Source organism: Pan troglodytes, chromosome 4, assembly GCF_028858775.2.
Source record: "Pan troglodytes isolate AG18354 chromosome 4, NHGRI_mPanTro3-v2.0_pri, whole genome shotgun sequence".
NCBI lineage: Eukaryota > Metazoa > Chordata > Mammalia > Primates > Hominidae > Pan > Pan troglodytes.
The window spans coordinates 96,068,218-96,094,176 of record NC_072402.2 but is presented as its reverse complement, the minus strand read 5'-3'; the positions used below and the strand labels follow the sequence as shown (position 1 = coordinate 96,094,176).

The 25,959-nt window shown below is 40.5% G+C and overlaps 1 pseudogene; it reads left to right on the top strand.

Moving 5' to 3' along the window:
- Nucleotides 1–17,907: 17,907 nt before the first annotated feature.
- On the top strand, nucleotides 17,908–19,349 carry LOC461964 (keratin, type II cytoskeletal 8-like; annotated as a pseudogene).
- Nucleotides 19,350–25,959: the final 6,610 nt, after the last annotated feature.

Genomic DNA, 25,959 nt, shown 5'->3' with positions numbered 1-25,959 from the left:
CATTAACTTTATTATGACAATTATTAACATAAAACCCCCAGGTATATCCCAGTATCAAACACCCCTTTTCGTTTGATCAATCCTCATTACGGTAGTCCTTCTACTCCTTTCCCTCCCAGTCTTAGCCACCGGCATTTCTACACTATTACTACACTACTAACTGACAGTAACCTCAACACTACTTTTTTTGACCCTGCTGGAGAGGGTGACCCTATTTTGTACCAACATTTATTCTGATTTTTTGGTCACCCTGAAGTCTATGTACTTATCCTACCAGGCTCCAGGATAATCATCTCCCACATTGTAACATATTATTCTGGAAAAAAGGAACAATTTGGATACATGGGCTTAATATGAGCCATGATATCAATTGGCTTCTTAGGATTTATCGTATGGGCTCACCATATATTTACAGTAGGAATAGACGTAGACACACAAGCACACTTCACCTCTGCACCATAATTGTTGCTATCCCTACTGGCGTCAAGGTCTTTAGCTGATTAGCTACCCTGCACGGCGGTAGCATCAAATGATCTTCCGCAATATTCTGAGCCCTAGGATTCATTTTCCTTTCACAGTAGGAGGTTTAAGTGGCATCGTATTAGCTAATTCATCACTAGATATTGTCTTACACGACATATACTATGTTGTAGCCCATTTCCACTATGTTCTATCAATAGGAGTGGTATGCGCCATTATAGGAGGCTGTGTCCACTGATTCCCCCTATTTTCAGGTTATACACTTAATCAGACCTACGCGAAAATCCACTTCACCATTATATTCGTCGGTGTTAATTTAACCTTTTTTTTGCAGCACTTCCTTTGCCTATCCAGTATGCCTCGATGTTACTCTGATTATCCCGATGCCTACACCACGTGAAATATTATCTCATCCATAGGCCCATTTATCTCACTAACAGCAGTTATGCTAATAATCTTTATGATCTGAGAAGGCTTTGCTTCAAAACAAAAAGTACTGACAATTGAACAACCATCTACTAATTTAGAGTGGCTTTACGGCTGTCCACCACTTTACCATACATTCGAAGAGCCAGCCTATGTGAAAACCTAAATGAGAAAGGAAAGACTCGAACCCCCAGAAACTGGTTTCAAGCCAATCCCATAACCTCTATGACTCTCTTGATAAGATATTAGTAAGATTATTACATAACTTTGTCAAAGTTAATTTATAGGTTAAACCCTATATGTCTTAATGGCTCATCCAGTTCAATTAGGCCTTCAAGAAGCTACATCCCCTATTATAGAAGAACTACTCACTTTCCATGATCACGCTCTTATAATTATTTTCCTAATTACTTCCCCAGTCCTATACACTATTTCCCTAATACTCAGAACAAAATTAACTCATATTAGCGCCATACATGCCCAAGAAATTGAGACTGTGTGAACTATTTTACCCGCCATTATCTTAATTTTAATTGCCCTCCCATCCCTACGTATTCTGTACATAAGAGACGAGGTTAACAACACTTCTCTTACCATCAAAGCAATTGGCCACCAATGATATTGAAGCTATAAACATACAGACTCTGAAGATTTAGGCTTCTATTCTTATATGATTCCAACAGCAGACTTAAAGCCAGGAGAACTTCGACTCCTCGGAGTTGATAACCTTATAAGAATAAGGTTTATTCTTTTATAATGGTTCAGATAAGGGAGATAGCAGAGGCTTTGGAGAGAAGCTATTGACAGAAGATATATTCAGTAGTACTCTACAGTAGCCCTTACTAATAGGAATAAATGAGTGAAGAAGAGAGCAGAATAACTGATGCCTGCTTGGTTTTTAGCTTAATACATTTGATGTTTACTCTTACCAAGATGGGAAAGACTGAGGGAATAACAGTCTTTTTAGAATCAGGGAGTACCTCAATATGTGCCAGTTTGATAAGCAAAATACATAAATACAGAAAAGCAGTAAAATATGCGAGCCTGAAACATGAGATGAAACCAGAGATGGAGGTCATTAATTTGTAGAAAGTATGTGGTGACACTTAGGGAAAAGGTCATACAAAAGAGAAGAGAGCTCAGGAATGGACGTTGTGCCATGTCAACATTTACAGCAAAGTAAAGTAAGAACATGGTAGTTGTGGTACTAGAGATGGAGGAAGCAAAATAGAAGGAGGAAGACTAGTTAGAAAAGAAAAAAGAGAAGGCGCTTCAACGGGGTATAAGGAAGAAGAGGAAAGTACGATGGTAAAGTTAAAAGACAGCATTTCAAGAAGGAGGTTAACAGGCAAGTAAAGAAAGAAACTACAATCAGAAGGTAGCATATGTAACCATGACCTAATAGTTACTTTCTTAAAAAATAGTCATTAAGAACTCATGTAGGGGTTTGAAATTTGGGATGAAGTCAGAGATGTGGGTCATTAATTTATAGAAAGTATGTGACACTTAGGGAAAAGGCCATAGAAAGGAGAAGAGAGCTCAGGGAATACCAATGTACTCCCTGATTCATGTAAAGGTTTTTAAGTGACTATTTTTAAAGAAAGTAACTACTAGGTCATGGTTGCATATGCCACCTTCTGATTATAGTTTTTGCCTTCCCTGTGTAATAGGGGAAAGAAGGCTAGTCTGGTCAGTGAGATTACAATGAACTAGGGAGGAAACAGAAAGAGAGGGTGTCTCATGTGAGATGTGGGATATCAAAACCTGAGGAGCCAGGAAAGCTGAAACCAGCCAGAGCTGAAACTAGAGTCTGAGAAGTCAGAAGGGGTCATCTGGATGATTACCAAGCTTGAGGCACCAGAATCAGATATCAAAGCTGAGTTATGGAGCCAGGAAGGCGGAAACTACAAAGACTAGAACAAGCAAAAGCAAGGTGAGAATAGAAGGGAGGTGTCTAGAACTTCCTCCCAGATCAGGATCTTTTAAAAAATGTAACAGCCTAGGTGTAGCCACATTGGGTCAGGCTCAGCAGAATAACAGACACTGGTTCCATTATGTATAGGCTCTCTTCTCCAGTTGGAGTGTGCCAAGGCTTCTTGTGGATTTTTGAGAAGAAAGGCCTCTCATGTTCTGGTGGATTCTTGGTGAAAACTCCTAATTTGGGAAGTGGGAAATGATTTCGCATAATCAGGGCTGCTTCCTGTGTGTGCAGCCTGTGTAGTTGCACAGGGCCCCGTGCTTAGAAGGACCCCATGTTCGGTTTAATGCTCTGCTGTCACCACCTTGACATTCTTATAGTTTTTGAACCAGGGCCCCCACATTGTTAGTTTACACTGGACCCATAAATGATGTAGCCAGTCCTGCAATAATTGCTTTTCTAGCCACATAGTTTACTTTTTTTTTTCTGACCATGGGGTTAGTTTGAGTGGATGCTCTTTCTGCCACGTGTTTGGGTTAACTTTCTGCATCTGGCTGTAGATTTGTATCTAAACATTAGCAGACCAGAAGAATACAAAAGCTAAATAATTCAAACAATGCTCTTTATAGTAGTTTTTAAACTGGGAGTCATAGCAATAGCCCAGGTGTCTGGATGGCACACAGAAGAAGGAGACTTCCTTGGTGAACAGTGTAGTGGTGGCTAGATCAGAAGGAGGCAAGGTGTGGGATAAGGGGCAGCATGTTGGTGAATGGCCAACCACCACCCAGATGGCAGCAAGTCATGGAGGAGAGGCAAATCCTCCACACAAATCCTGTTGTATTAGTCTGTTCTCATGCTGCTAATAAACACATACCTGAGACTGGGTAATTTATAAAGAAAAAAAAGAGGTTTAATGGACTACAGTTCCACATGACTGGGGAGGACTCACAGTCATGGTGGAAGGTGAAAGGCATGTGTCTTACATGGCAGCAGGCAAGAGAGAGCTTGTGCAGGGAAACTCCGCTTTATAAAACCATTAGATCCCATGAGACTTATTCACTATCACAGGAACAGCATGGGAAAGACCCCCACCCCATGATTCAATTACCTCCCATCAAGTCCCTCCCACAACATGTTGGAATCATGGGAGCTACAATTCAAGATGAGATTTGGGTGGGGACACAGCTAAACCATACCACCTGGGAACAACCAGTGACAGCAAGAAGTTTTGTTAGCCCTTGTGCTTTCACCTCTGTCCTTGGCCAGGATGGCAAGCAGCCACAATATTCCATGGATATTATATTGAGAAAATGGGGACTGTAGGGCAACCTCTTCCACTCTGTTTTGTCTCTTGTGAAACTTTGCTTTTCCATGATGGTTTATGCATTCTGACCCATAAATAATTTGAGAGTAGAAGTATTTAAAAATTATTCCCATCTTACCCAGCAGGGGACTCAGTGTGTCTGCCCTTGCCTCAGTACTCAAGGCTGCAGTGATAAGATTGTGCCACCATGAAAGACCATCTGACTTTCATATCTCAATGCAGCTCTAATGATCAGAATCTCTTTCTTTCTCATAAGGCAGTTGTCCAGGTCTGAGGCCAATATCTTGAAGATGCAGGCCCAATGTTTACCTCCACCAGTGAGGAGATAGGATGGCCTCCACTCTGATGTTGGGGCAAACAGTTTCATCTTGTGTGTCCTGGATTGGATCAGAGTAGAATAAAATCAGGGTGAGGCAGACAGGGTTTCCAATTACTCAAATATTTTGTCTTTGAGTAAATATATAATAAATCTCTTCCCTTTCAGAAGAACCTGTGAGCTACATGATAAATTGAGCACTTAAGGTGGTCACTTAATGCAAATCCAAGAACCACTGGACATCCTTGATTGTTTGGTGTTTTTAGCATTCAGAACTGTTAGTAACTTGTCCACAAGCATGTAAATCTCTACGCTAACACTGCAAGGCAGAAATTCGATTTTCATAGTCCTGAATATACATGTCTCAGTACAGCTTGAGTGAGTGAGTGGCCTGAACAAGAGATTTGAGGGAGGTGAAATCAATCCACTCTGTTAAAATGTCATTTAAGTTTTAGATGTGGCCATGGACCAGGAGGTAAGATAGTATTTCATTCAATTAAAGTTACCTAGAGGTTGCATGAAAAGTATATGAAAATCTACTCAAACTATGTGGGAAAAATCCATAAGAGTGTCTTCTTTATTTTGATGGTTTTGCAAGTCTGAACTGTTTTATTCAATATAGGTGTTTTATGTATCCCCGGGCTCAGTAGGCTCAGGTGCTGGGACTCATGGGGAACATGGGGACTCTCCCTTGGTTATCTCATTGGGCTGTGGCTATTTTGCATAGATGAAGCTCTCTAGGTTTTGAAGAGCTGAAGCGACAGAGGGCCTGAGACCCCTTTCCAGTTGTGTCTGCAGAGGGTACAGCTATGTGTCTTCAGAGGTCCTTGAATCTGGTTAAAAAAAAAAAAAAACCCAAAAAACCCAAAAAAGTCTGTATCACTATTAGGTCTATCATGTGATTACTCTCCAGATGCAGGGGGAGTATGTGAACATACCCTCTGGGAGGCAGCGCATCTGCCCTGCAGTGGGTTGGTCAAAGAAGAGAAGAACTGGGGATGGCATTCCTCCAGAGTTGCAGGCAGTGTTGACAGCAATGCTCAAAGAAGTTTAGCTTGTGGATCCTTCAGGTGAGGATGATATCATGGATGTCCAGTATGGAGACATTGAGGACCAGGGAAAATGTGGAAAACTCTTGGTGGATAGGCATTATGGCCCCCTGAGTCCAGCCTCATGAGGGCACTTATATAGGGACAGGTCCTTCTGTAGGTAGGTGCTGTTGGCAGAGACTTGAGCTTAATATGGTTGATCATGGGAGGTTGTGGAGTCACCAGGGGCTTCTCCTTACCCTTGAAGACTAAGGAATAGAGTGCCATGGGATTTAGGACAAGGCTCTGCCAGATTCTTGTTAGCATTAAATTACAGAAATCTTTTTTAGTTTACATAGTAGTGTTCATGCTGGGAGTGTTCACTTGGAGTTCCTGCCCTGCCACAGAATAGGCACAGCAGCCCTCCCTGCCAGTGAGCCTCTCTCTGGGGTCAGCTAGAAGAAGGGGTAGGCAGCTGGAGGCAGTGTACACATCACTACTTTTAGCGTTTAGACTTTTTTTTTTTGCCTATTGATCCCTGAGTCTTTTCCTCAGTTAAGCCTCCCAAGCCACACCATTGAAACCCAATTATGAGCTGAAAATGCCCTCTGCCTACCAGCATCACTCCCCAGCAGTTAGTGGCATTCCCCCAATGCGCTATCATACACTTTCATTTCTGAGATTTTTACAAAGTCCCCTTGAAGACTTCTTTTTCTGTAAGAAGGAGGTCTGCCAACTATTCATCTCCCATGCACAAGTGGTTCTGTAAATGCTATAGTAAAATGTCTTCTAAATAAAACAAAGCCACAGTGGCTAGAAATATGTTAAAGCTTTGTCTCATTAATTAGTTTTGATTCTGAAATTATATGGAATATTTGTGGGAGAGGTATATATATTTTGTAAAATAAGTACTTTTGTCTTACAAGTAACTCTCTCTAACATGAGCTCTAAGAACCTTGTTTGAAATTTCATTACATGGTCAATTCAGCATGTAATGAAAAGTTCAGGGAAGGATTGGAGTGCATAACTTGGGCCATGGGAGACATGGATATGTTTCATATTTCTTAATTTATACCTCTTTGTAGAAATGGGTGAATAATCCCAATTTTCTGCAGGAATAGAGCCACCGTATAATATTCCAAAAAAAAAAAAAAAATCCATGGGTTGCTATGGAGATGATAATGCTTGCAGTCCCTGGGCTCTGCCCACTGGGGATCCCAGGGAACAGTTGCTGCCAGGGTTTCTCCCCTTCTGTGTCCCTTGGTAGAGGATCTGTATCCCAGCTGATGCTCAGGCTCTGCTCCCAGCCCCGGCTCCACCTGGAAGAGGGGGAGGTCTTCTTGGGGAGGGACGTCCTCTTAGTCTATCTCTTTCATCATGTGGAAATGATGCCTCTCTCTGTATTTGGAGAACTGGGTTGGCTACTTGTTTGGTAAAAAAGCTTCAAGACATTTAACCGATCATGGAATACTTCTAAAAATGCTGACAGACTCATCACTATTTCTTTTATAACTGTATTAGTTTCCTATTACTGCTGTAATGAGTTACTACAAATTACCTGGGGGCTTAAAACAACATGAATTTAGTCTCTTACCATTTTGGAGGCCAGAAGTTCAAAATCAGTCCCATTGGACTAAAGTCAGGGTGTCAGCAAGGCTGGTTCCTTCTAGAGACTCTAGGGGAGAATCCATCTGCTTGCCTTCTCTAGCTTCTGGAGGCCATAGCATTTCCTGGCTGTGGCTCCTTTCCTCCATCTTCAAAGTCAGCAGTAAATCATCTCCAAATCTCTTTCTCTCTGTCCCTCTGCTTGTGTCACCACCTGGTCATCTTTCTCAGTCCGAGACACCTCTCTCTCTCTTCTTGTTTTTTTTTTTTGTTTTTTTTTTTTTGAGATGGAGTCTTACTCTGTCGCCCAGGCTGGAGTGCAGTGGCACGATCTCAGCTCACTGCAACCTCCACCTCCTGGGTTCAAGTTATTCTCCTGCCTCAGCCTCCCAAGTAGCTGGGATTACAGGTGCATGCCACCATGCCCAGCTAATTTTTGTATCTTTAGTACAGATGGGGTTTCATCATGTTGGTCAGGCTGGTCTCGAACTCCTGATCTCATGATCTGCCCGACTTGGCCTCCCAAAGTGCTGGAATTACAGGCATAAGCCACCGCGCCTGGCCACACCTCTCTCTCTTATAAAGACCCTCGTGATTACACTGGGCCTATTCAGATAATCCAGAATAATTTCCCCATCTGAAGACCCTTAATTTGATCATGTCTACAGCCTCTTTTACCACGTAAGGCCACCTATTCATTGTAGTTGTTCCATATAAGGCCACAGATCCCAAGGATTACACTGTGACATCTCTGGGGTTGGGGAGGTGTGGGTATTATTCAGCTTACAACAATAAAGAATGAGTGTAGAAATATGAAGTTGGTGGCCTTATTTGCAGTATGTCTTTATGCAAAGCCTTTTACAAATCATTTCCAGGGAAGTCCTTAGTTCTGGCAGAGACCTTTTATAAAAACCACTTCAGTATAAAATTGTCCTATTTTGCCACTGCCAAGTTAACAAGCAGTTTAACCACAGGCTGTTTTGCAAATGTGATTTTAAACAGACAATTACTTTGGATATATTTATTATTTTGTGTTCAGTGTAATGGCAATGAATTCAATGAATTAATATTCACATAGTTGTCACATGCCATTTCTAAAGAGTTCTCCTTGAGCCCAATACTCATTAGAATTTCCTAATAAGCACTATAAAATGACTCTATCCTGAAATATTGTCAAATTACAACGGAAAAATTCACATACACAAAATCCATGTAACCAGGCATAAGAATTCTGAGCATCTCCTTCCTTCTCTTTCTTTCTCTCTGTGTGTCTCTCTGTTTCTGTCTCTCTCTCTCTCTCCATCTGTCTGTATCTGTCTCTCTCTCTTTCTCTATCTGCCTCTGTTTTTTTGAGCCCTTACTCTGAGGGAAGCCAGTTACCATGTTGTGAGCAACTGTTATGGGGAGACTCATTTGAGGAGAATCTGGTGTTTTCAGTCTAGAGTCAGCAATGACCTGAGCGTGAGGTTGGAAGCAATTTGAAAAAAAAAATCCTGAAAACATTTATCCAAATTAAAGCTGCTGAGAAATATAAGGAATAAATAAGAGCTTCTTGGTACCAAAGAAACGAAGATTACAGAATGTCCTTTGTTAGTCTTAAGAATGAGGGGGAAAATGAAAATACCCTTTCTCAGTACAAAGAATCAGTGACGAGACTATTAAATTTGACATGAATTATGAAGTAGAAAAATTTGCTTAATTTATTAATTTTATGATATATGTAATCAATATCTAATTTGGCATAACACTGTAAATGTTTTTTTAAAAAGTCTCTGAATTGACTTTGGAGATAACTGCATCCCTGGCCAACACCTTGATTGCAGCCTCATGAGAGGCTCTGAGACAGACCCAGCTAGCTAAGCTGCTCACAGGTGCCTGACTCACAGAGCCTGTGAGATAACAAATGCTTGTTGTTTGCAGTCATGACATTTTGAGGTAATTTGTGAGGCAGCAATAGATAACTAATACACAAGCCTTGAGCATCTTAAAGTCTCATAAAAAAATTAGTAACTTACTCAAGACTGTACCTTCAACCAAATGTTGGATTTTGACTACTCTGCAAAGGCAGAGGTAGAGGAAGGGGAGAGCTGAGCATAAGGCAAAACTCTGTTCACCCTAAAAGTTGGACCTGTGTATTCCTATGACACTGACAAAGTGGACATGCTGAGAATACATTTGCATGGGGCACTTAAAAGCATCCTGGGAATAAACTCTTCCTAAAATGATTTGTTACATTGGTCAAGTCCTAGTGTTAGAAAAGAGTGAACACAGCTTGATGCTTTACTTAAATGGACTGCTTGGCCTGGACAAACAGGAATGTGGAGAAAGCTGCTTTGGGAAAAATGAAATAAAGTTTTCTAGAAAAGACAAGTATGCCAAAATTTCTGGGAGATGATATACTGACCACAAAGCAGCTGTGCTTTGTGCTCCCAGGGTGTAACTTTATCATGAGGAAGAGGGGCTTCCCTTGGAGTACCTTGGACTGCAGAGGGCATAAGTGTGAAATGGCACTACCTTCCCTGCCTACGGAGAGGGGCCTGGAAGGGGTTTCACAGACAGAAGCCATCTGGGCCACCACAGTGTGTCAGAGCCAAAGTAGGGAAGGAGGGACTGGCAGAGGCAATGTGAGAGCTCAGAAGTTTCTGTGTATGGGCACCAAGGAAAAGGAAGCCTGCAAATTCCACAGTCATGAAACAGAGCCAAATTAGAGAAATAATATACTGCCATTATGATTTTTCTTAATCCTCTGGCTGGTGTGCTCTGTGAAACAGAAATTATATTCCTTGGGTTTCTCTGGGTAATTAGTAATTCTAGTATGGCATCTATTTATAGCATGGACTAATTGCTACCCAAAGATTAGAACTAACTGCCTTGTATTAAACAGATAATAGCATGAGCATAGAGAAAATGTGTACTGCCAGAGATTATTTATATATCCCCAAGCCTGTGCATAGCAATAGAAAACTGGGTTAGAAATATTGTTGCCGCTAGTAGAAAAGACTGTTTAGTTTCCAAGGGAAAAGTGATGGTCTTCCCTGGAGACCAGAGGGTCCCTGCCAGCATTAGGCAAAGAACGTTTTGACCCTAGCTGGAACTTTCCACCAAGGCATTATGTAAAAAGAGGTAGGGATGGAAAATAGAGAGAAAAGTGTGTTGATTGAAGCCTACAGGATCCATAGGGAATAACATCTGCTCTATCAAGGCAAAGAATGTCTTACAGTTGTGGGGGAATGCTTGGTGATGGGTACATAGGTGTTTTAAACCAAGGAAAAAGCCCCACGACCATATGGATTCCATTTTTAAAGGTATATCAGACTGTAGGACATTTGTGCTTGTAATTGTGGAAAAAAAGCTTTTTTATTGACAGTAATAGAAATAGTAGGTGAGATGAGGTTCACTCTAAGCAAATGGTTGCTATAGTAAAATATTTTAATGGTGGCTAGGATAATAGGAAAGAAAGTATGATTCCCATACTTAATACAAATTGATAGAGGAGGAGAAATACAAAGTCATTTATAGCAAAAAAGATGGGCAAAACCCAAGATGGGGAAGCACTAATCATTGGAACAGCTACCAAGTTATCCAGCATTTCAAGGCACTATCCTAGAAGTATCTTTGAGGTGACCCAAACTAGTGGCCGATCATTAAGTTCTTCCCTAATATTGTGTGTAATAAACATATAGAACTGTGAGTTGGAACAACCGACCATTTCATTACTGTTTCATTAATACCATTTTTTCTTGTGGCACACGACCACAGCAAAAGCAAAATTTTAGTAATTTAAAAGTCCAGTTTTACTTGATAAGCCATGTCAAGCCTAGCTTTTCTGGTCTTTTAAACATGAGGTTTAATTAATGATGGTTTGATTCCATAGCTCCCAAACTTTTTGTGCAGTAGGGTGGTGCCACTCAAAGTTTGGATCCAAGCTCCCTGCACATCAGTCACCTTAGAAGTGTGTTGAGAAAGAAAACACACACACACACACACACACACACATTTTATATATATATATTATATATATATAAAATATATATATTTATGTGCGTGTTATATATACACACACGTGTGTTTTATGTGTGTGTGTATATATATAGAGAGAGAGAGAGAGAGAGAAAGAGAGGTGGGGCCTGGGAATCATAATTTCAACTATTATGCTTCCCTTCTTGAAGTGACAAGTACTGTAGGGACTGTACTTTGAGAAGCCTAGTTCCAGGGAGATTTTGATTGATGAATTCTGAGGAAAGGCAGGGGGAGGAAGACAACCACCAAGAAGGAAGTGCAGAGCAGGGAATGTAGTCAGAAACTCCATGATCTTGCCTTTCAAATTGCTTCAAATTGATTTCAAATTTGATATTAACAATAGAGTTTTGTCTATTCCAGTTCCCATAATAAAGACTGGAGGTAAGTTGAGATTCAATCTCCCTCTTGCTTGTGCCCTGAAGATCCAAAATTAAAATTTGACTCTGGGGACAAAGAGGGTACTGTTGATGGTATGGCCTGGAAAATCAGCTACAGGCTGGACCTTAGTCCGCTATTAGCCCCTAAGCTACAAAAGGGAGTTTTACAGAATGTAGAGAAGCCTTGTTATGGGATAGTGTCAGTAATTATTAGGATGATAATGATAATAGTGAATGTTCCTATCATTTAGTTTTAAACACAGACTTGAACAGTCTTAGGTAATTCTTATGATAACCATATGATATCAGATGAGGAAAATTAGACTTAGTAACTTACCAAGTGTATTTTGCTGCTATGTGGACAAACTGGGCTTTTAATTTCAGCCTGTTTTTCTTCAAAACCTATGAACTATATCACTAGTCTCTTTGCCTCCTTAAGTGATACTGTGAGGGAAAGGATAAAGCTATTCTAAATTAACTTTTCACAAGAGTTGTTAAATCAACGTTGATTACACTACTTCTGTCATTAGAGCTTCTGGAAAGTCTTTACACAGGTGGCTCTTGGCTATTTATTGTGTAGGTAACAGCATCCCTCAGAGTCAAGCCTAGGAAAAGTTTCTGTTTATCCCAATAAAAAAGATTTTCCATTTCTGGGACTAGAGACCTTTTAAGGATATTAGCAGGAGGAGTGTAGTTGGAGTCCCAGTTGAACCTAAACTGAATGCACTTTAGGACACGTAGAGACAGATTTTTATGAGAAAGCAAACCTCTTGGGAAATAACTATTACAAGGGAGAAAGAAATTTTGCACATAGCTATGCCCAATAACATGATAGATACTGGAAGTGAAGAGCTGTTTTTAATAAAGAATAATGCCTATCACTCAGCTCATCCTTCAGCCTGAAACGACTTAGGTCAAGTGCTAGGAAAACTGAGGTAACACATGAAAGGGCTCTTTTATCAAAAGGTCTGAAATCACTGGGAGCTCCATAACAATATAATGTACTGTGCCATGTGGGCTGACTCCCTGGGATTCATTCTCCCCTACATGTGCAGAGAACAGACAACAGAGAGTGCCTGCCACCTGATGGCATCAAGCATACAGGAGGCCACCCAAGGTTCACAGCTTTGGGCACCACATCATATTTGGCACAGCAGAGAGGATTTGGCCCAGTGGGGCATGTGCATAGTGCGTATTCAGTCACAATGATCAGGATTTGTGCCAGATATTGAAGAAAGGGGCCTTCATGGGATTTTATAAGCCTGAAGCCAAAAGAGAGAAAAAAATGGCAGTGATTGTGTGGTATCTGAGAGAACTCTGTGCTTCAATCCATATGAGATACTTTTAGAAATAATAAAGGGAAACTTTGAGGGACTCCAGGTATTTCAAATAGTGGGTAGAAGCAGGCCCTAAAGAGTCCATTTATTACAATTAAAACTGTGGTATCTGGCCTCCCAAAGGCCTCCCAGCAGTCCTTGGCTTCTGATATTCACGTCCTTGGGTAGAGCCCATATACATTAATTAGTGCTGACCCATGTGACCAGTAGAATACTGTGGAAGCGATGGTGTATGATATCTGAGGTTAGGACATAAAAGGCATTGCAGCTTCCACCTGGTTTTTTTTTTATTGTGGGAGAAACTAAACTTCATGTCTTAAGGAAAACCAAGCAGCCGTATGGAAAGGTCCACAGGGAGGGTAACTGAGACCTCCCACCAAAAGCCACACTTGCCATCCATGTGAGTAAGCATATCTTTCACACACAGTCAAGTCTTCAGATGACTGTGTCATGACCCATATCTGACTGCAGCCTCATGAGATATTGAGCCAGAACTGCTCAGACAACCCTCTTCCAAATTCCTAATACAAGAAACAAAGAGAAATACTAATAAGTGTGATTAATAGTTTTTTTTAAAGTCACTAAGTTATAGAATAATACGCTATGCAAAAATATGAACCCCATTTTTACTCACAGGATAGAAAGACCTGAGGAGAGTTTGGGTAAGACTTGAATTGCTCCTTAAGTAAAGGGTGGGATTTGGCTGGGTGCTGAAACAATGAGAAGACTTTCTTGAAAGAGGGATGAATATTGCTTAAGGCAGAAACACAGATACATCTATATTCAAAGGGACAGATTTGTTCAGGTTTGGGTCATAATCCTGAAAGACACAATTCTGAGTGCCATAAGATCCCAAGAGATCAAATTTCCAAAAGATCAATATTCCTAAAGTCTAAAATTGCTAACATCAAAAATCCTGAAAATCACAATCACAGGACAGTTGCATTGTTAGGCGGAACAATTACCTTGTTACTGTCTTTTTGCAGAAGAAAATGAATTTCACTTGAATCCCCAAACTATAATGACAGATTTAGAACTAGGTGCAATCAAGGCTTTAAAAGTGAATTTCAAGGTGTTACCAATAAAGTTTGTTTTTTTTCCATTCAGCCAATGCATTTGGCAGAAAATTCAGATGAGAGGATTGGCCACATGTTACAGCAACAATGAGAACTTCAGTTTAAAAATGCGTCATTGCCTGCGTTGGCATTTCCTTCAGCTGATGATATTCCAGGAGCTTCTAATGAATTGAAGCTGCCTGAAGAAGCTCGTGAGGTTGCTGACTGATGCATAAATAATTATATGAATGGTAGGATAAAAAGACACTTAAGCAATGGTGTTGCTGTTTGATCACCAGTATTGTTTCTGCCAAATTTGTGGTCTTATATAAGTGCATGTGGAATAGATTTCTGTGTATGCAAAACAGCACAGAAGCATGGCACAGAAGATGGGAAAATGTAATAGAAAATCTTCATGTCTGTGTATATCAAATCATAGAAGCATTTCAAAAAGAGCCAGCACCATGCAGGAAGTGAAGGTGAACATTTTGTCTGAGAAAAGCCATGTCCTGAAAGAAAACAAATCAGCTGCTCATTGTGATGCTAGGGTTCAAGATATTGTTAATGTTGTGAAAATCAGCCAGCTCTTATGAACTGTCTCAGTGCAATTGCCCATAATCTATCCTTGTAATACACATTTTTCAAATGCTAAATTTTCTTTTTAGTTTTCTGGAGGTTTTTTCTTTCTTTCTTTTTTTTTTTTTGATTTTTTTTTCACTTTGATTCTTTTTTTAAAATTTATTTATTTTTTTATTATTATACTTTAAGTTTTAGGGTACATGTGCACATTGTGCAGGTTAGTTACATACGTATACATGTGCCATGCTGGTGTGCTGCACCCACTAACTCGTCATCTAGCATTAGGTATATCTCCCAATGCTATCCCTCCCCCCTCTCCCCACCCCACAACAGTCCCCAGAGCGTGATGTTCCCCTTCCTGTGTCCATGTGATCTCATTGTTCAATTCCCACCTATGAGTGAGAATATGCGGTGTTTGGTTTTTTGTTCTTGCGATAGTTTACTGAGAATGATGGTTTCCAATTTCATCCATGTCCCTACAAAGGACATGAACTCATCATTTTTTATGGCTGCATAGTATTCCATGGTGTATATGTGCCACATTTTCTTAATCCAGTCTATCATTGTTGGACATTTGGGTTGGTTCCAAGTCTTTGCTATTGTGAATAATGCCGCAATAAACATACGTGTGCATGTGTCTTTATAGCAGCATGATTTATAGTCATTTGGGTATATACCCAGTAATGGGATGGCTGGGTCAAATGGTATTTCTAGTTCTAGATCCCTGAGGAATCGCCACACTGACTTCCACAATGGTTGAACTAGTTTACAGTCCCACCAACAGTGTAAAAGTGTTCCTATTTCTCCACATCCTCTCCAGCACCTGTTGTTTCCTGACTTTTTAATGATTGCCATTCTAACTGGTGTGAGATGGTATCTCATTGTGGTTTTGATTTGCATTTCTCTGATGGCCAGTGATGGTGAGCATTTTTTCATGTGTTTTTTGGCTGCATAAATGTCTTCTTTTGAGAAGTGTCTGTTCATGTCCTTCGCCCACTCTTTGATGGGGTTGTTTGTTTTTTTCTTGTAAATTTGTTTGAGTTCATTGTAGATCTGTTTTTTTCTTTTTTTCAGTTTTTTTCCCAGTATTTTACATTCTCAGCATTTTTTTTCTTTTTCAATTCTCTGTGGTATGTATTTTATCTTTGCATCATTTCCAATACTGGAAGTATAAATCATGTAGGGACTTCTAGAAATGTCTAATTTGTTTTATGCATTTTTTGTAAATATGATTCCATGAAAGTGCATTATCACAACATTGACTTCGAGTGTAAGCATTGGAGCACGTATGTAAAAATACTGGAATTTCCTCATTAAATGAAGACAATTTTTGTACATCTGCGTTTGTGAAAGATAAAATTTTTTGAGATCTTGGCTCTTTGGGTGATTGGTACAGTGGTGACCCATTCCAGTTTTCGATCAATCATGTCAAAAGACTTAGTTCATCCCTCACAGTATTTAGGACAGCAGTCCTAAAACACACTATTACCAACCACAGTGATAGGTATTCATACATTTCGCTTTTGACCTATTTTTTTATGAATATAGTTCATCTGCTCATAACTGTTGTATCAGTGTGACTATCAGTATACCTGAATATTCATACTTGAAATTTGTGTTATTATTGCCTGTTATTGGGTAAAGTGGCTTATGAAGTGTTCTGCTGTGTTTTTGTATGTTTCTCAAATAAATCTCCTTTTAAAAATGTAAATATCTTTTAAATATTTTTAAAATTACTTTTTGCAGAGTTATGGTGTCAGGATTTTGATCTTTTGTGAGTTCAACATTTGGATTTATGGTGTTCGTGGGTGTGTCTTTCGGGATTATCATTGGCTTCCATTTGTCCACAGTATTGAACATACAGTGAAGCAAGGAATTAGGTGAGATAGATTGGCGAGATCCAGGTTAGGGAAACCTTTATTTCTAATTTTAGGGCCTTGGATATAAACTAGAAGGCACTGGATATATGAGGTAGAAGAATAATGAAATAAATATTGGTTTTCCAGAATACTGTCTCATCTGGTGATTAGGAATTGAATGAAATAGAAGCAAGAAGACATTGGAATGAATAAATTGTTTGAATAATTTAAAAATTGCAGATGGTAAATATGAATGAACTAAAAAACAAATACATTAGAGAAACTGGACTTTACATATTTTCAAATATAACCTTACTTTAGAAGACCAAGTAATATTAAACATTTCTTGTAAATCTTTGACTTAGAAGATTTTTATTTATTCATTAAAAAATATTATTTTTTAGTAAGTTGGACAGATATTATTAATAAATTTAATTCAACAAATATTACAATTAATCTTTCTTTACACAATGTCAGCAACATGGGGGCAATTATTAATTTAAATAGTTTAAATAATTTATTATCCTCTGAATTTATAGATAAAAATTTTAAGAAAATGCATAAAAGTATTTCTCCTTTATAGTTTTGTTCAGTGATTTTGTTGTTTGTTAATTTCTACTTTGAAACCGCAAGCAGGTGTCTGAGAAAGAATTTCACTTTTCTCTGTCAAGATAGGTACTGACCTGGCCAGATAATCCCATTTGCTGGAACTAGGAAAGGAGAGATTAATTATTACTTTTATCTTTATTCAGCTGCATCTCATAGTCTTCCTTTTTATTTCTATCTTGCACTTCACTGTTTTTCTCAAGAACTCTCATCTCTGTGGAGGAAAAAATATCAATATTTGTGCCCATACCTAACAGTTGTCTGGGTCTACAGCTCTGAATGAAAACTAACATACCACACACCCAAAAGATGAAGTACTTACATCACCTTCACAGGCAAAGTATTCATGTCTATAACCACAAATCTAATCATTTAGCTGAGGTGCTAAGTGGCAGTTTTTGGAAATCTGTAAGGAATTTCTGGAGAAAAGGATATATTTAAGAAAGCTCACTTCTAATTTATATAATCGTTCTAATGTTCATGACATTTAAAAAAATTTGAAGGCTGTGATTATTAATGGTTGTGAAATTAATTTAGTGTTATAAGCATTTTTAAAATGAAATAAAATAGTATTTAACAGAAAATGTCAAAATTAGTGGAGCACGGCAAGGATAGGTACTATGTAGTAAAGCTTTTGATTCATGTTTTATACATGTTTGTTTTTGTGTGGGCCACGCTGTAATATTACCTGTTATCATGGGTCATAGTTAACATTTTTGAAAACTATTGATACTTTGGAATACAAATCCTAAAGTATAAAACGATTTTCCACCAAGAAGCAGCTTCTCTGCTCTTTCTGGGATCTCCGTCTGGTTTAGCCCACCCGCCTGCCTCCACTCCTGCTTCCACCTTGTCCATCAGGGTGACCCAGAAGTCCTACAAGGTGTCCACCTCTGGCCCCCAGGACTTCAGCAGCTGTTCCTACACAAGTGGGCCCAGTGCCCACATCAGCTCCTTGAGCTTCTCCTGAGTGGGCAGCAGCAGCAGCTTCCTGGGTGGTCTGGGTGGAGGCTATGGTGGGGCCAGCGGCATGGGAGGCATCACCGCCATCACGTTCAACCAAAGCCTGCTGAGTCCCCTTAACCTGGAGGTGGACCCCAACATCCAGGCCGTGCGCACCCAGGAGAAGGAGCAGATCAAGACCCTCAACAACAAGTTTGCCTCCTTCATAGACAAGTTACGATTCCTGGAGCAGCAGAACAAGATGCTGGTGACCAAGTGGAGCCTCCTGCAGCGGCAGAAGATGGCTCAGAACAACATGGACAACATGTTCGAGAGCTACATCAACAACCTTAGGAGGCAGTTGGAGACTCTGGGCCAGGAGAAGCTGAAGCTGGAAGCGGAGCTTGGCAACATGCAGGGGCTGGTGGAGGACTTCAAGAACAAGTACGAGGATGAGATCAATAAGCGTACAGAGACGGAGAATGAATTTGTCCTCATCAAGAAGGATGTGGATGAAGCTTACATGAACAAGGTAGAGCTGGAGTCTCGTGTGGAAGGGCTGACTGACCAGATCAACTTCCTTAGGCAGCTATATGAAGAGGAGATCCAGGAGCTGCAGTCCCAGATCTTGGACACGTCTGTGGTGCTGTCCAGGGACAACAGCCACTCCCTGGACATGGACAGCATCATCGCTGAGGTAAAGGCGCAGTAGGAGGAGATGGCCAACCGCAGCCAGGCTGAGGCTGACAGCATGTACCAGATCAAGTATGAGTAGCTGCAGACGCTGTCTGGGAAGCATGGGGGTGACCTGCAGCGCACAAAGACTCGGATCTCTGAGATGAACCGGAACATCAGCTGGCTCCAGGCTGAGATTGAGGGCCTCAAAGGCCAGAAGTTTCCCTGGAGGCCACCATCACAGATGCCGAGCAGAGTGGGGAGCTGTCCGTTAAGGATGCCAACCGCAAGCTGTCCGAGCTGGAGGCTGCCCTGCAGCGGGCCAAGCAGGACATAGCGCGGCAGCTGCGTGAGTACCAGGAGCTGATGAACGTCAAGCTGGCCCTGGACATTGAGATTGCCACCTATAGGAAGCTGCTGGAGGGCGAGGAGAGCTGGCTGGAGTCTGGGATGCAGAACATGAGTATTCATCCATAGGAAGACCACCAGCGGCAATGCAAGTGGGCTCAGCTCAGCCTATGGGGGCCTCACAACTCCCAGCCGCAGCTACCGCCTGGGCTCCAGCTTTTGCTCTGGCGTGGGCTCCAGCTCCTTCAGCCGCACAGGCTCCACGAGGGGCGTGGTTGTGAAGAAGATTGAGACCCGCGATGGGAAGCTGGTGTCTGAGTCCTCTGAGGTCCTGACGTCCTGCCCAAGTGACAGGTGCGGAAGCCCCTCCCAGCCTACTCCTCCTGCGGCTGCCCCAGAGCCCGGGAGGGAGGCCGTTGTGCAGAGTAGCACAGGCAACGGGGGACCCACCTGAGGCTCAGCCCTAGTCCTCAGCTCACCTGCCAGGGAGTTTACTGCCTGGGGACCCCCCTTGCCCATTTCTCCAGCTGCAAAACAATTTAGTTGCTTTATTTTTTTGTCCAAAATAAAACCTCAGGTAGCTCTGCCAGAAAAAAAACAAAACAAACAAAAAAAAGATTTTCCAGTTAAGTAGTAATTTTCTGAATAATTTTTCTCCCAAATTAGAAATAGTTGGTAATAGAAAATGGAAACAGATTATATAAGTAGCTACAAGAAGTTTCACACTCCTGTAAATTGTTCTATGACCTGTAGTTATGTACAAAATAAAAGTTCATAATTCCAACATTAGCTCCAAAAATGATATAATTATTGACCTTAGGATAACAATATCAACACTTCCTATCCAGGTCTCTTTATCTAAAACTATATAAGAAAAAAGTAATAGTAAATATCTTTTCAGAATATTGTTGCAGTATGTGACAGAAAATGACTAGAATGACTTGTGGGTACAGCATATTTAGCATTGCGCAGCAGTATGCTTCAGTTAAGTTCCTGAGAAAGTTACGTTTATTCCTTATGTATGTTTCTCTGCCAACAAATTAGTTATCCACCTTTTCAATGCAGTCCAAAGCAAACTATATTTTATGACACAAAGTCATTAAAAACTATGATCCAGGACAATACCTACAAAATGAAAGTAAAAATAAGAAAGAGAACATCAAAAATGCTTGTTAGAGTAACATTTTAATGAATTCAGTATAATAAATTTTTCCCATGACCTGCGATATTTGCATTAATTACTGCATCAATAATCTTGCATAGCAATATCTGGCTACATGGAATTATATGCTTTGGGGTCTTCTCCTCATTTCATACCCTGATAGTCTCAGATTTCTAGTCATCCTATCCTTTAACAGGATAGCAATAGTTGATGATATTGACAAACTTTCAAATTATGGTAGAATAGAAATGTAGAAAGAGCAAATTGGCTTAAATTTAAAACCACATCCATGTTCTAGTAATTGATATAAACACCTGGAGTTTGAGCAGTGACTTGCTAATTAACTCCCATGTAACTTGGATTTTTCCTGCACATTTGCAATCTACATTTCAATGCAAATTAATTCAGTTTAATCCAGTAAATATTTGTTGATTCTCACTTAAATAGCAAGCACTGTTATTTTGCTGTTATGCTTCCTGCTCTCAAGGTGTTTATAATCAGGAAAAAGAGATAAGCAAGCACATAACTCAGAAATCAAGGCAGAATATGCTTAATGCCTTGGAAAAGATTACCAATAGAGTGTTTTAGAATGCTTATGCAAACAGAAAAAGGTAGTAGCATGAGTTTTGACAGATAATATATATCTCAGAGGGGGTATTGTAAGGATTAAATGCAACATATAATCCAGAGGGAGCAACTGAGACAGAGTCTCAGCAAATATTAGCTATCGTTATTTTCATTTTTATAGTTGCTGCTATTTTTATTTTCCAGTGTAGCTTATTTAAATAAGAATGATCACATTTGTGTAGCTATCTGCATTTGCTATTTTGATTGCCTTGAATTCACTGGGTTAGAGAGCTGACTAAATCAATTATATTGATTTCAAATCAATACATAAGTAGGGCATGGTAGATTTTTAACACCTACAGTGCATTAGTTGTACCTGCTTGTTGCTATCACCACCTCTTCCGAATTCCACAAGAAACTCCCTCTTCATGTTTGTTGGGATTTCCAAAAGAAGAAACGTATCTGGGAGTGAAAATTATTTCCTTGGTTTTCCTAGAGACATCATTGTTCCTGTTGACATTCCTCTCTCCCTAAGTTGAGGAATTTCACAGCAAACTTTTCCAGCTTGTGAACTCCATCATTCCTCTTAAAGCTTAGCCACACAAAGATCACATCATAGCTCATCAGAGGACTGTCTGCTTTGTCTGTGATAACCAGCTTAAGGGGCTCTGGAGGCTTGTCTTTGATTTTTATAATCATTATAACCATAGTTGAAAACATGTTTTGTTTTGTTTTTCTATCTTCTCAGTTAAACACTTTGGGGAGTAGGAGGAGCTTATCAGTTACTTAAACACTGAAATGTTTAATGTTCAGTTGCTATTATGCATTCAAGGTGCGGCAATGCAAAAATCGCTCTTTCTTTAGTGGGCTGTGATGAATGTCCCTATGTGCTTCACAGAGTATGAACAATCAAATCTCACGTTACCTCTTTGAAAATGAAAACCGGTTTCTTTATCTCTGTTCCACATAGAGTCTGGCAAAGTTAATTCTCTGTCAAGGTATCAGAAAGACTAGATGAAGCCAATGTATTATTTTTTATTTACTCCTGTCTTTGTATTTAATGCAAATTATGTGTAAGATAGTAAATTTGGCTAAGAAATCATTGCACTGATCAACTTAAGAAAAATTCCAAGGACTTTCTCTCTCTCCATCATTTATTGTGATAATGCCAAAAGTTGTTGGTGTTTTTTAATGAATGACATTCTTTGGGGATATTCAGATTGTTCCATGTATGTCTTGGATAAATATTCATATTTTCCATTTAAAGGCAAAAAGGATGTATCCTAGGAAATAAACAGATATATAGCATGGTTCATAGGGTTGCATTTTAACCTCCAATTAGATTGCTCGGATAGGAGACAGTTCCGTGTGATTCAGAGAAGAGATCACTGGAACTCAGGAATGAGACTAGTTCCAGATTTGCTACTCCCTAGTTGCATGACTTTAGACAACTCTCTTATTAATTCCATATAACCTCAATGTTCTCATCTGTGAAATAAAGAGGTGCATCCAATAAACCTTGAAGCTTCCTGTGGACTCTATAATTCCACAAATCTAACAAGCTATTACCAGAAAGATAAAATTAACCGGGCATTGGAATTGTATACAATATCTAGCACATGCTAAAGAAAAAGACAAGATAGGGAACTTGACTTACTAATTTCTCAGATATTCTGAGTATTTACTAAGTCCATGACATTGGGCTAGATGGTGTGTGTGTGTGAGTGTGTGTGTGTGTGTCTTTAGTGTGGCAGGAATCCTAACCTTAAGGGGCTTAGAATCACCCAGTGAGGAAGACTAAGTGTTTGCATGAGTAATCCTCATGCTAAATACAAACAAGGAACCTTCATTTTTAGGAAATTAACTAGGCAATTGAGGCACAATTCATTTTATCTTTTTAAGACAACCCTTGATGTTCTGTGATAAATGGCTCAATCTAAAATTACTTCAGAGTGAAAATAATTTTACTGCATATCAAAGCATCACAATTTGTAGGCAAAATGTGTGGGTGTGCCTGTTTAAAAAACAAGTAATTAGGCCAGAAAACTCCTCTTTTTGGTTCTGCCTTTCCTGAAGACAAACCAGTCCCAATCCCTGATTGATAATAATTTGTAAAACAGGTGGTAGGGCTGAACAGACAGATTAGGGATAGGTGTTAATCAAATTCACACTGGTGTGTTTTTATAGGAAACCAGTGAGGAAATGGCTAGAATTTGGGGCTGCTGGGTTCTGTTAGGTAAATGTTTAGCTTTGATTAATGATGCTACCAGGCCACATTTTCTAATCACATATAACATGTTAGAAATCTATATCTTCACATAGGCTCCTCCCATTTCTATTGCAAATTGTTCATACGGTCCTCATTTCTGAGGCAGCCAAGCACTTTAAAAGATTTTTCTCAGTTCAGGTTTTGATTTTTCCTAAATGCTCAATAATAGATAAAAAGAAGCTTATAAATAAACTGTTCTTGATTCAGTATATCAACAGTAAGCTAATTTGTCACAGAAACAAGCAGAAGATGTTTTTTGAAAATATGTATTTATTACACAGTTAACATACTGAGGCTGAGGAATGCCAAGTGGTTTATGAACACAGACTTCTTGTAGACATATATATGAAACATTGATGGCTGTTTATCAGGAAGAGAGGAACATGATTAGATTCGTGTTTTAGAAAGGCAATCTGGGGTGAGAAAGAAAAAATGGGAAAATAATTTAAAAATATGTTAACTTCAATGATTCAAGTGAATGGCTATAAATATTTGTGCTAGAAGATTTGGAGGTGAAGCAAGAGGGCCAAATAGAATCCTCCAGTGATCATCTCCCACCCCTTGCAGGAACACCAGATGGAACTATCCACAAAATAAAGGACCTTTATGCCATGTGTGGTGGCTCCCACCTGTAATCCTGGCACTTTGGGAGGCCAAGGCAGGTGGATAGCTTGAGCCCAGGAGTTTGAGACCAGCCTGGGCAACAACATGGCAAAAACCCATCTCTACAAATAATAAAAATTCATCCAGGCATAGGGGTGCATGCCCGTAGTCCCCGCTACTTGGAATGTTGAAGTGGGAGAATCACTTGAGCCCAGAGGCAGGGGTTATAGTGAGCTGAGATTGTGACACTACACTCCAGCCTTGGTGAAAAAGCAAGGCCCTGTCTCATAAAGCACCTTTATAAGAACCAAAAAGCATGTGAGTTATCACAGTACTTGGTTTTAACATCACATTAAGGAAAGAGACACTAAAGAGGGTAGGAAAGACAGTCTTGAATCTCCTGAACTATCCCTCCTCCATCTCCCAGCTGCACAGTATAACACCGAGAGAGAATCTGTGTGCTTGACAGAGGGGAAGTGCAGTGATTGTGGGCTTTGCATTGGAACTCAGTACCACCTGTTACAGCAGAAAGCAATACAGGGCAGAACACAGCTGGTGCCCATGGAGGGAGGATTTAGACCAGCTCTAGGCAGAGGGAAATCACCCATTCCAGTGCTTGGGAACTGAGTTCCAGCCAGCCTCACTACCATGGGCTAGAATCCTAAGTGATCCAAGTGATCAAGAATCCTAAGTAAACTTGAAAGGCAGTTTACGCCACAAGGACTGCAAGTCCTGGTGCTCTTCTGGGCTCAGAGACAGTGTACTTGGGGTACACATGACCTAGTGAGACACAGCTAGAGCGGCCAACAGAGTGCTTGCTTAACCCCTCCCCCAACCCCAGGCGGCACAGCTCGCAGTTCCTGGAAAGACTCTTTCCCCCTGCTTAAGGAGAGGAGAAGGGACAGCAAAGAAGACTTTGTCTTGCAACTTGGCTACCAGCTCAGCCACTGTGGAATAGGGCACCAAGCAGGGTCCTGAAGCCCCCATTCCAGGCCTTAGCTCCTACATGACATTTCTAGACACACTGTGGGCCAGAAGGGAACTGCTGCCTTGGACAGGAGGAGCCAGTTCCCTCAAGATTCATCACCTGCTTATTAAGGAGCCATTGGGCCTTGAATAAACATCAGCAGTATCCAAGAAGCAGTGCCATGGGCGCTTACTTGGGTGAGACCCTGTACTGTGCTGCCTTCCGGTGTGACAGTGGATTCCCAGCTGTAGTGGCCACAGAGACACTCCTTCTGCTTCGTGAAAGAAGAAGGAAGAGTAAAAAGGTTTTTTTTCTTGCAGCTTGTAGCAGCTCATCTACAGTAAAATAAAACACCAAGGAAATTTCTAAAATCCCCAGTTCCAGACCTTACTTCCTGGACAGCGTTTCTAGACCCATCCTGGGGCAGAAGGGAACCCACTTGCCTGAAAGAAGAGACCCAAGCCTGGCAAAATTCACCACGTGCAGACTAAAGAGCCCTTGAGCATTGAAAAGAACATCAGTGGTAGCCAGTCAGTACTTACCACATGGGCAGTGGTGGCCGTGAGGAGAGACTCCTGCTTGAGGAAAAGAGAGGAAAAAAAAAAAGAACTTTGTCTAACAACCTGAGTACCAGCTCAGTCACAGTAAAATAAAGTACTAAGTAGATTCCTAACATTCTCACCTCCAGGTCACAGCTCCTGCACACCATTTCTAGACACACACTGAGCTGGAAGGGAACTCTCTACCCTAAAGGGAAAGACACAGCCAGGCTTGATTCACCACCTGCAGACTAAAGAGCCCTTGGGCTTTAAACAAACATCAGTGGAAGACAGACAATAGTCACTGCAGGCCTTCGGTGAGACCCAGTACTGTGCTGACTTCTGTCTGACCTAGCATAGTCCCAGTGGTGGTGCCACAGGGGTGCTTCTCTCACCCCTCCCTCAACTCCAGGCAGCTCAGCTCAGAGAGACAGAAACTCCGTTGGTTTGGGGTAAAGTAAGGGAAGAAAACAAGAGTCTCTGCCTGGTAATCCAGGTAATTCTGTCAGATCTTACCCAAGACAACCAAGGGGTATCTCTATGAGTATGCAAGAGTCACAGCATTACTGGGTTTGGGAAGGCCTCTAATGCAAATATGGCTGCAATGACCAAAGACTTAGATCACAGCACTCAATTCCCTTTGAGTAATTGGAAAGCTTTCCTAAGAAGAATGGGTACAAAATAAGCTCAGAATACAACAAACACCTCACTCTTCAATGCCTAGACATCGATGAGCATCCCAAAGTGTCAAGGCCATCCAGGAAATCATGATCTCACCAAACTAAATAAGGCATCAGAGACCAATCCCAGAGTGACAGAGGTATGTGATCTTCCAGACAAAGTATTCAAAATAGCTGCATTGAGGAAGCTGAACAAAATTTAAGGTAACACAGAAATTCTGAATCCTATAAAATACATTTAACAAATAAATTAAAATTATTTTTAAAAATTCAAGCA